Source organism: Meriones unguiculatus, chromosome 2 (genome assembly GCF_030254825.1).
Source record: "Meriones unguiculatus strain TT.TT164.6M chromosome 2, Bangor_MerUng_6.1, whole genome shotgun sequence".
NCBI classification, from domain to species: domain Eukaryota; kingdom Metazoa; phylum Chordata; class Mammalia; order Rodentia; family Muridae; genus Meriones; species Meriones unguiculatus.
Window position 1 is genome coordinate 75,419,513 of NC_083350.1, and position 10,575 is coordinate 75,430,087.

The 10,575-nt window shown below is 50.4% G+C and overlaps 1 long non-coding RNA gene across 2 annotated transcripts; it reads right to left on the reverse strand.

Annotated features, from left to right (window-relative positions):
• Positions 1 to 1,877: 1,877 nt before the first annotated feature.
• Positions 1,878 to 6,280, reverse strand: LOC132652151 (uncharacterized). Of its 2 annotated transcripts, none has more exons than XR_009589635.1 (3): positions 5,964 to 6,280; positions 4,804 to 4,935; positions 1,878 to 1,934 (listed from the first exon to the last, which is right to left on the reverse strand). It is a non-coding gene; the product is annotated as an uncharacterized LOC132652151 (long non-coding RNA). The 2 variants fall into 2 exon arrangements; XR_009589634.1 differs by lacking the exon at positions 1,878 to 1,934 and adding an exon at positions 4,081 to 4,280.
• Between the last annotated feature and the right edge of the window lie 4,295 nt (positions 6,281 to 10,575).

The following is a 10,575-nucleotide window of genomic DNA, read 5'->3' on the forward strand; positions in this document are numbered from 1 at the left end:
AGAAGCCTTGGACTGGGTTAGTACTCGGATCAGCCGGTTCATTCATGGTACAGTCTCTCTGCACTATTTACTTGGGCACAGTGTGTGCCTCTTGGGTTCATTCCAACCTCTTGGGCTCAACCCTGATGGGCTTAAACGCTCCTGAGGGGATGTCATACAGAACGCAAGGCAGCCTTGCGTGGTGGAGGGGGCCTGAAAAAGAGCACCTCGGTGGTTGCTAACAGCTTTCTCTCAGCTCTTGTGTCCAGCTCAAACCAAGCCCTGGCGTCTTTCACCAGATTACGTGGGGGCAGGCGGGGGGGGCGGGGGGAAGCAATGAACAGAATGTTCCGAGATGGAGCTGGTTCAAAATGTGTACTAGGGAAGCAACTAGGGGAACTTAGCGACGAGCAAAGTGGTGAGTGTGTTATTTTGGTCATGCCTAAGTAACTTGGGAAAGAGTCAGAAAATGGGAGAAAGTCACCCAGCGACGACTTGGCCGCCAAACAAAAGGGAACCAAGGAAAACAACTCGGTCTGAAGACGACTGAGGAGGCCCCTGGAGAAGAGGGGCATCAAGCTGACAACTTGGCCAGAATCTGGACACTGTAAGAGACAATTTAGTGCCAGGTCGCGCCCTAGGCTGAATTTATTGTTGCTTTCCTTCTTAACTGGCCTCATGTTTAAAGTCAAAACTGCCGCGGCTCCAAGAGGCTTTCATCTTTGTCATTAGTATAACCGGCCCCCAAACACATACTCCCGAGCAAAGGACACAACACTGTCCTCTTAGGTGAAGAACGCGAGACTTCAAGGATGTTGAAGACAACCCTTAAAAGGTTGTGAGTTTGGGGAGGTTCTGCATGAGGTTTGCGCCCCGAGGAAATGAAAATGATGGAGGGATGACAGGAGGAGGAATGCGCGCTGGGGCACTGTGGCCCCGCACAGCCTCACACAGGAGGACACACCTGAAAGCGGGGTTAAGGGCTGCAGAAGGGATGGCCACGCCCTCCCCACCTGTCCTGACTTGTAACTGGCCAGAAAGAAGGTTCAGGATCCCAGCACAGGGAGATGAGTTAATCCTAATCCGGTCCGGTCTAGGCCCAGTCCAGACGAGGAGTGAGATGCACTCCTGAGCCAAAAATAATGTGACAAGTACCAGCGCTCGGCCCACACCAGAGAGCCGAAGTGCAGGAAGTGTGGGAAGCCTGGGGATGTCGGGGAGCGGTCCGTAGCCACGGACCCCCTCCATTCCGGCCGCGCCCACGGGATGGCCGGTCCTGCTGAAGCGCAGTTAGCAAAACCGGCAAGTCGCCCCAGGCTGACGCTGTTTCTCCAGACGCACCGCGCCGGTGGGACCCGCCCCACATTCCCGCGGAGCTCCGCGAGGACGCCACCCGCCGGTGCGCGGCCCGGCGCCCCTCCCCCGCCGCCTCCCTGCGCCGCAACCTGCACTTGACCCCCGAGAGGCTGGCGCGGCGCGCTCGGGCCGCCCAGCTGGAGCCGAGCGCGCAGACCGGCGGGGCCGACGGCAGAAGTCAGGACCTTTGGTTTCGCCGGAGGGGAGGTGGGTGCGGGACGCAGAAATGGGTCACCAGCGGAGTCTGGTCTCCAGATAACGATCTGCGAAAGGGGAGGGACAGGGCGACCCCACAGGCCGGTCCTGAAACGGTGGCGGGCGACTCTGAGGACTGTGGGTTCTCCCCAGCATCGTAGGATTGATTAAACCTCCAGGCCTCTGTGCCTCAGTCTCCCCAATCTGTCCAGCTGCGTTCTATAATTCTAAACCTGTCCGATTTGTCCAAGAAGAAAATCAGACTGCTCAATTAGAAAACAGCTTTCTCTAAAGAGAAACCCTAACGCGAGAACCCAGTGAAGTTTATTTACCATTGTTATGCTTCTGAGATTGTTTATTTCTTTAGAAATGTAGCTGATGACAGTGCTGGGTGGTGTTTCCTCCTGTTTAAAAAAAAAATGAACTTTTCATTTCCAAATAGAGTCTGCAGCTCTTCCAACAAGTCTTTCTTCTTCCAACAAGTCTTTCTTTCTTTCTAGAATGCTGCTCTGCTCCCCAACATCAGCAGCCCCCTTTTCCTCAGACCTTTGTCAGACTTCCTCCCTACTCACACAGACAGGCTTTAAACAGAGGAGAGGAGGGTCCTGCTTTGCCTTTGCACCCTGGGAAGAGAAACTTAGAATTTTATGTTTGAGGTTTTCAATTTCGAGTGAAATGATTTCTCCTGTCGGATGCAAGATCATTTCTAAACTAAGGGACTCCACACCCTAAAATTATGATCCTTAAACTGTTTTTAATCAGGGGAGAAAGAACACAAGCTCTTCTAGGCACACCTAGAAATTCGACATGTGGATGACTCACAGGCTGGGCCCCTGTCCCCTCAAGACAATTAGGACGGTGTCTGTAACATTTGTCATTTTAAAAATAACGAGTGAAAAGGTACTGGATTCCAGATCATTTCAAAACAAGGTAGAAAAATAGTCCAGGATCATGTAGTGTTCGAGGTGCAACTTCTAAACTGTGCCTGTCACATGGTGGAGGCCACCCCTCTACCTCAAGGCTGTCCTTGCCCAGTGTTCCCTCTGCAATCTGCAGCCTCCCCAGGCTGGCCCCATCAGACAGGAGTCTGGAGGCCACAAGCTCAAGCCTGCTCCTCTGCCAGCCCCAGGGACCGTCCTTGCAGTGGGATGTGTTTGTTGTTCTGACCTTGTGAGCCAGTGGTCCAGGGAGAGGACACTGTGCCCTCAGTGCAGTTTTCTGAGCTCATTTGTCCCTGTCAGTTGATAATCATGAGAAAGCCAGCAGAGAGGGGGAAGAGGAAGTGAAAAGGACGGTTCGGAGAGCATGCCTGGTAAGGGAATGCAGCTGCTTGGTGACAGCGAATAATGAGCCTTTGGTTTCATTGAAAAACTCGTTTTGAGTTGAAGGTGGTGTTGAGAGTGCTCCAGCCAAACTCTGCTCTTGAGTCACTGGCATGTCCGAGGCCAGCACCATGTGCTAAGAGACCCACATCCCAGGGTCAGCTGACTCATGGTCAAATCTCACTTCTGCATCACCTCTGTGGACCAGTTTTGGCTCTTGCAATCAGGTTTGACAACGGCTGCATCTCAGAAGGGTCTGTGGGCTTGCGCTAAGGCAGAAGCCTAGAAGGAGCCTGTGGGCAGCTTTCTAAGGACCATCCATGGCTTCGCTCTGGCTTCATCTCTCTCTGAAGGGCTGTCTGCTCTGCTCACTAAACTCTCCAGACTTTGTCTTCCCCACCCTCGGCCCATGAGCTTATCTGTCCACAGCACACACTCGCTGGCCTGAGAGCCTGCCGAGGACAGGAAGCCCCAGTGACTCCCATTGCCACATGCTCCACATCCTCCAGACCCACTTTCAGGACTAAAGAGCTGTCAAGAGAGTCTGTCCCATGAGAAATAAAAACAACCACAGATCGTTGCTTTTTGCCCCTAGCATGTTGCTTTTTTCCCTTTGTTGATCTTTCTTGTGGTTTTTCCTTCCAAGCATGGTAGTGGAATGCCTGTGGACTGAGACAGGATGACCTTCTGTCACTTCCCAGAGGTTTCCCCTCTCTCCAAAGCAACGTGAGACGAGGCCATCCTGAGGGCTTTCTCCCCACCCTTCCTTCCACCTAGGGTCTATGTGAGTCCTTCTGCAGAGCCCATAATGAGTCTTCCATGGGATTCAGGAAAAAAAAAAAAAAGTTCCTGGGGCCAGGCTGGCAGTGATGAGGTAGACACTGTCCTGGTCTGTGCAGGCACAAATATGTTGTCCATCCTTTGACCCAAGCTCATTGTCAACACCAGTTCCCAATTAGCCCCTGCACCTTGACCTTTCCATGTGCTATGTTCATGGAAAGTTAGCTCCTGAGGTTTCTTGTTCTTTCGAAAAAAACATTTTCATGATTTTCCTTTTCCACCAAACAGGCTCATATCTAGAAGTTATTTAAAGCATTAAAAACAAAGCATTAACCTTTCAAGGTTATTCTGTTTTAGCACTTTAGTAACGCTCTCAGATGGTCAAAAGGATTTTCTTTGGGAGTGATCAGTAGTGTGGATTCTGTTTTTCCATTTTTAGCACATCAGAACATTGGTGCCCTTCATTTTTTTCCATGTAACTACTATGTCTTAGTTAGGGCTTCTGTTGCTTCAATGAAACTCCATGCCCAAAAAACTAGCTGGGGAAGAAAAGGCTTATTCCACTTACATTTCCCTATCACTGCTCCTCATGGAGGGACGTCAGGACAGGAACTCTAACAGGTGTCTAGCAGACACCTGAGGCAGGAGCTGATGGGGGGGGGGGAACGGGGGAAGAGGAGGAGCTGCTTACTGGCTTACTCTCCAAAACCTTTACACCTGCTTTCTTATAGAACCCTGGACCACAAGTGCCGGAAGAGCACCACCCACAATGGCCCTCCCCCATCAATCACCAATTAAGAAGTTGCCTTACAGCTGGATCTTACGAAGGCTTTTTTTTTTTTTTCTTAATTAAGGTCCCCTCTTTTCAGGTAATTGTAGCTTGTGTCAAGTTGACCTAAAACTATGCTGCACAAGCCACTTACATACGTGTGGAACGGCTGTTACATAAGCGTGACAGTCACCTGGACAGGTGCTGTCCCCCTCCACCACCAGATCTGACCCGAGAACTTCATACAGTTTGTGAGGTTCCGCTGCGCCTTAGTGAAATAAAACTCACGACCTCAGCCATCGTTCCATGTGTGTTAGCTCACCCTTGCCACCATCCTCAGCAGCCACTGTTACTATCCCGTCCCACAGAGGATGAAAGCGAGGCACAGAGACATTAACTCACCAGAGGTCACCCAGTAACTGAGGGTTAGAGATGAAGTTTGAACCTGGGCTAGAGGGACTAGAGTCCGTGTTCCCAGCCTCTGTAAAATCCCGCAATGCTCAGGTTAAGCAGTGCATTCGTGTCTCCGCTGAACTGAAATATAAAATGTAACAGAGGCATAGCTAAGAGAAAAGATATAGGCTGCCAGGCTGCCTAGGCCAGCCTTGACTGCTACACTCTTGTTCAACTGGCAACCTTGACTCAGTTTATTTGCTTCTCCATTTAGATATGTATTTATTTAAACAAGGTCTTGTTATTATATAAAGAAACTGGTCTTCCACACACAGTATATACTCACTCATAGGATAAACCTACTAAAATCTGTACACCTAAAGAAACTAATCAAGAAGGAGGACTCTTGCTAAAATGCTCAATCCCCATTCAGAAAGGCAAAGAGGATGGACATCGGAAGAAGGAGAAAAGAGGGAACAGGACAGGAGCCTGCCATGGAGGGCCTCTGGAAGGCTCTACCCTGCAGGATATCACAACAGATGGTGAGACTTATGGCCAACCTTTGGGGAGAGTGCAGGGAATGTTCTGAAAAAAGTGGGAAATAGTAAGATCTGGATAGGACAGGAACTCCACAAGGAGAGCAACAGAACCAAAAAATCTGGGCCCAGGGGTCTTTTCTGAGACTGATACGCCAACCAAAGGCTATGCATTGAGATAACCTAGAACCCCTGCACAGATGTAGCCCATGGCAGCTCAGTGTTCAAGTGGGTTCCATAGTAATGGGAAGAGGGACTGTCTCTGACATGCACTGATTGGCCTGCTCTCTGATCACCTCCCCCTGAGGAGGGAGAAGCCTGACAAGGCCACAGAGGAAGATAATGCAGCCAGTCCTGATGAGATCTGATAGACTGGGATCAGAAGGAAGGAGAGGAAGACCTCCCCTATCAGTGGACTTGGGGGAGGGGCATGGGTGGAGAAGGAGGATAGAGGGTGGGGTTGGGAGGGGAAGAGGGAGGGAGCTACAAGGGGATACAAAGTGAATAAATTGTAATTAATAAAAATTAAAAAAAAAAAAAAAACCTAAAACAAAAAAAGAAAGAAACTGGTCTTCCTGTTCCAGCCTCCCAAGGGCAGCCCCACACATGGTATATAGTTATACAGACACGTACTCTTCTAAGGCTTTGTGAGTCCTGGCTACGGTGTGGAACTCCGCCCCTTATTTGTAGCCGAAGGTCAATGCAGGGCCAAGGATATCTGCTGTATTGTCATGCTGAGACTGTGAGATGCCAGGAGAAGTAGGAGCAGGGACTGGCGGACATGTATCTGTTCCCCTCTTCTTTCCTGCATCCTGTGTGGGAAAAGAGAACCTGGCTGCAAGTTTGTGCTCAGAAAGATGTAAGAAGACGTCCCTCCTTCTGTCCTGTGGACTCTTATGTCCTTCCTTTCTGTAGAGCCTCTTCCTTGCTGTCTTTCCCTAGTACTGGCGACTGAACTCTCTTCAAGTCCCTACAGCCTTGTTGTCTCTGTCTGTGTTATTAATAACTCTTTTAATAAACTTTTTCTTCCCCAACAATCTAGTAAAGAGTCCCTTTGGCACTCCCATCTGAGACCCTTAAGTTAATACCACCATTCCCATGGTATGGAGTAAGGAGTGTTTTGTGAGAATGTTGGCTCAGGATCTTGAAGCTAGGAAGGGAGAGGCCTGAGTTCCAAGCTCATGTTTCATAGCTCTCTGATCTGGAGCCCCGAAGCATTCTGGACTTGCCCCAGAGTTGTGGATAAGACTTTGAGGTACACAACAGAGGCAAAGAAGTGATATCAGGGTCTTGGGCAGCTGGGAATAGCTCATTTCCATTTCTATTACTGTAATTCAGCCTCAGAGGACCAGGTTGCTGGGCTGTGACAGAAACCCCAAGCCCCAGCGCACAGCCTCAGTGTGCAGTCAGATACACCGCTCCTGACAGCTCAGAGGGGCCATTCTGGATGCGAGAACACGGCAAACAGAAGCCCTGATTATTACAGTTAATTCAATTTAATTAAAGCCATAAATACAAACCACAATTCCGCGGTGGCCACTGACCACTCTCACTGCTTGGAGGAGTCAGCCAGGCTCTTAACAGATGGGCAGGGACCCAAGTTGCCACACCCTCAGACTGTACCAACGGGCCTCTTACCTTCGTTCAGCCTGGTTGCTCACAAACATTTGGATTCCTCCTCTGGATTCTGTGGTTTTGGAGGTGACTTGTGGGGGTTCTTTCGAGTAGTATCAGAAACTGACTTTTATTCCCTTTCCCATGAGCAAAAGCTGAGTGGTTTCTTCTTCCTCCCTTTGAGATACTTTTCCCTTGCTGTCTCTCAATATTCTGCTGTCTCTCAATATTCAATATTTGCTCTTTTTCCTGGTTCCCCTTTTTGCCAGCCACCTGGAACTCATCAAAACCTCAAATGTGTTAGAAAGTCGTGTGGCTTCCTGTGCTAGATGCTGGATCTGTGTAAGGTTGAGTCACAGACCCCAAGCAAAGGAGCTGTGGTATGTAGCTTTGCTTAGCTGCTCGCAGTCCCCTCGTGCTGTCCAGCCTCGGCCACCCCTCCAGACCGAACTTTCCCTTCTTCCAAGTTCATCCTCTGAACGCATGTCAAGTTTTCTTACTGTTCAGCCTTGGCACCTTCCATCGGGACCTTTCCCCGCCCTGCCCGCCCCTCACCCGACTCATGCCGACTCATCCTCGGGGTCTCCAACTCCATGTCTTTCCTCTGGGACACTTGACTTGGCCGTCGCATCTCGGTGGGCTCCTGTTCACTCATCCCCATGGTACCCTGCACTGAGTAACTGACAGCCCTCCACCTGACTCGTGAAATTGTTGTCACTGTTTGTTGGCATTCCATTTGGGACCACAAGCTCCACGGAGGCAGAAATGGCCCCTTTCCTATGTATCTTTGTAGCTCAGTACTGGAAACAGCAGTAGGCACATAACAGCTGCTTATCCACGCTGTGTGGGTTAGCAGTGAGAGAAAACAGAGAATTGGTTACTTTCCTCATTGCTATAACAAAATACCTGATAAAAACAAACGAGGGCTCGTAGTTTGAGAGGGTATAGTCCACCGTGACAGCAGAAGCATGGCAGCAACATCATGAGCGCTGGTCACGCCGAGTCTGCAGACGGGAAGCAGGTGAATGCTGATATTCCGCTAGTTTCTGCTAACACAGCCCAGGATTGCTGCCTACGGGATGGCACCACCCGGATATGGCAGAGCTTCGTTCCCCAGTGAAGTCGCTCTGGAAATACTATCAGGGAGATGTCTGGAGGTGTCTTCCAAAGGAGTAAAAATCCTTCCAGGCTGACCATCAGCTTTAACTGTCATGCTTAGGGAATGGTGTGGGGGAGAAAGATGCAAGATTATGCCAGTTGGTTTTAAGTCCACTTGACACCAAGTAGAATCATTCGGGAAGTGGGAACCTCAGTTGAGAAAATGCCCCAACCAGATTGGCCTGTGAGCAAGCCTAGGGTGCATTTTCTTGATTGATGCTTAGTGTGGGGGTAGGACAGCTCAATGAGCAGTAGCACCCCTGGGCTGGTGATGCCAGGCTCTGTAAAAAAATAAAAAGAGCATCGTAGGCAAGCCATGAAGGGCAAGCCAGTAAGCAGCACCCCTCCCTGGCCTCTGCATCAGCTCTGCTTGAGTTCCTGCCCTGGCTCCCCTTGGTGATGGACTGTAACCCAGAACCATAAGCTAAAATAAACTTTCTTCTCTTCAAGCTGCTTTTGGACCCAATTAAAACAAGAAGTGTGCAGGATTAGATCATGTAAACTTTGGACGTTGTGAGACACAACAGAAGCGAGGAAGATGAGAACCAGACAGACAGGGCATGGCCTGAGAGAGAACACGCACAGAGAAAAGCAGAAGAAACGTCCTCAGGCCACTCCCAGACACCAGACAGGGCTGAGCATCCTCATGAGGCAGAATCATCTTAAAGAGGACAGAGTGAGCTCCAGCCAGCCCAGGCCATCTTGAATCCTGGTGTGGCAACAAGACAGCAATGTCAGACGGAGCTGGCGACACCTCTGTGTCAGCCATTTCTTCATCAGCGTATGACTATAAGTGGCATCTGTTTGTATCTCGAAGCAAATGAGACACTTCTGGGGACATGGAGAGATATAAGAGTCACAAAGAGGCCCAGGCTGTCTTGTTGCTGTGATCAGTGAGTGTCTGCTGCTTTGACCACAGCCTGCCACTTTCGTCCCCAGCCTGGTACAGTTACCTCTGTGGAGGCTGCGCTCACAAGCCAGGGCCCACGGCACCTGCCAAGAAACTGTGTCAGAATCTGCAGCTGTGGGGAAGTCCAGAAGCAGGCTCGCGTGCAGAAGAAAAAGATTTCATCCCTTAGCCCCTGAGCAGGACAAGCTAGATGTGTGCCCCTTCTTGTCCCCCTGAGAGCCGCTGCAGGGCTGTGTTTCACAGCACCGCTCTGCTGGGCACCTTGCCATGCTCATCCCACGCTTCACACCCCTGCTTGCTTGGCTGGCAGCACTCATACAAAAGGCGAAAGAAAGAAAAAAAGAGAACCAGCCTTGCCTGCGAAACCTCATCTCCGAGTCTATTCAACAAGCCCAGCCTACGGCCGACAGCGTCCCCAAAGCTCACGACAGAAGCATCGCATCCTGGGCAAAGGCATTGTCTGGTCAGGCTCATCCCCAGCTGTCACGTGCCTGGTGTTTCCATTACAGCTGTGCTCACAGGTCAGACGTGGCCTTGTGCAATCCCAGAACCTGGGAGACCAAAGCAAAAGGATGATGAGCACTGTGTCTCATCTCCACCCCATCCCCAAACCCTTACCATCATCAGAGTGAAGGATACATGCTAAAAATGACTTCTTAGCCCCAGGGTTTCTTTAAAGGCTGATTTTTATTATGCTTAACTTGTGTGTACGATGAGGTCTGGACATGTGACAGCAGATGCCTGTAGAGAGGAGCTGGGAGCAGCTAGACATGGTGCTAGGAAGTGAGCTTGGACTCTGCAAAAGCAATACATGCTCTTTACTGCTGGGCTGTCTCTCTAGAGCCCTGAGGGCGTAGGTTTCTTAGTCTGTTTCTGAAAGACATTCAGTGTCTCACATCTGAGCGAGAGACTGAGAGATTTCAAAGCTTCTGAGCATTGGAGCCCTCCTGCTGAAGGCTCTCTGCTGAGTGTACCGGAGAAGCTCAGCATGAGAGACCATCCCAGCTTTCCAAAGAATGTGGCTGATTTTTCAAATGCTCTCATGGAGAGAGGGGTGTGTCTGTTTAATCTTAAGGAAAGATGGGGCTGTAAAAGCTCAGCAGCTCTCATTTTGGGTACCAGGTGTTTCCCAGAGGAAGTGTCCACGTGGAGGGAAGACCAGCTTCCTTGCCGGCAAAGCTGAGAGTGCAGGCCATGGCCAACACTTGTCAGGGCTCCGCAGAGCTTTACTGTCTTCTGAAAAGGAAACCAACACAGACTCTTGAAGCCCACGCCCACTGCAAAGTGCGTACTGCTTCCTTAGTCTCTCTTACCCCCACCTGTGCCTACAGCAATCCTAAACCCATCCCTAATATGCTGCAGCTCCGGTTCAGGTGGAGGTTAGTGTCTCTAACTAACTCCCCAGGCTGCTGCACGTGGCATCACAGGGCGGAGTCGCCCCTGCCACTCACACACGCATCTTAGCGCGTGGTCACAGTCGCACAAAGTCAAAGGTGAGCACTACATGAGATATTTACATCTCTTCTCACCTGGAGAGGGCTCCTCCAGCAGCCTCTGTTCTTT